The sequence below is a fragment of the Tupaia chinensis genome, unplaced genomic scaffold, assembly GCF_000334495.1.
Source record: "Tupaia chinensis unplaced genomic scaffold, TupChi_1.0 Scaffold000661_1, whole genome shotgun sequence".
NCBI classification, from domain to species: domain Eukaryota; kingdom Metazoa; phylum Chordata; class Mammalia; order Scandentia; family Tupaiidae; genus Tupaia; species Tupaia belangeri.
The window spans coordinates 4705709-4706542 of record NW_006160183.1 but is presented as its reverse complement, the minus strand read 5'-3'; positions in this window follow the sequence as shown (position 1 = coordinate 4706542).

The window sequence follows — 834 nt, the reverse complement described above, 5'->3', positions numbered from 1 at the left end:
TGCACCTCTAGACTGCCACCTGTGTCCTTCCACCACCCCCCACCAAGCCCTTGTTCACCCGACTGCCTCTGAGCCCCTGCTCTTACCGCTGCCTTCCTTCAGGCCCTTGGATAGAGACCGCTTCCTCCCACCTGGCCCTCACCAGTCCATCCTCATTGTCACCACTGATCACCTTCCACTTCCACTAAAAACCCCAGCACCCGCCGTCCCCTGCCGTGATAGGTTCTCTGGGGACCAGCCCTGACTTCTAGCCTTGGCCTCGGGACCTTCTTGGTTGGCCCTGCCTGCCTTTTCTGCCTTTCCTTTAGTGTCCTTAGCGTCTGACTGGGGCATGTTCAATTTCAGGCTAAGGCTGGCCTGGGCCAGGCTTGGCCCTGTCTTCCCTGGGATAGTAGGGGCAAGGAGAGATGGCCGTCCCTGGGAGGGGCTCCAGCGTGGAGGAGGGAGAGGGGATGGGAGGGCAGAGGCAGGCGAGGAGCATCTGTGGAGGATGCCCAGGTGGCACGCCCTTTCTACCACTTGGTTTTGGTGCGCAGTCTCTGTGGGTTTCCGAGAACCGGTGAGGAGTTTTCAGAATGGGGAAGTGGTCCGGAGACACACCCTGGAGATGGGTTCCAACATTCATTCGCCCCAGGGTCCCTCGACCTGCCGCCCTCTGTCTAATGTTCTTCTGTCTCCCGCCCCAGGGCCCGCAGGCTGTGGGTGACAGTGGAGGAGCCTCCCTCTCCATGATGGGAGAGGGTGGGTTAAGTGGATTACAACGTTGAAGGGACTCGGGAAGGGGGATTTGGTCTTGTACCCCAGGACTGGCATGCTGCTGGCCTGACGCCCTCA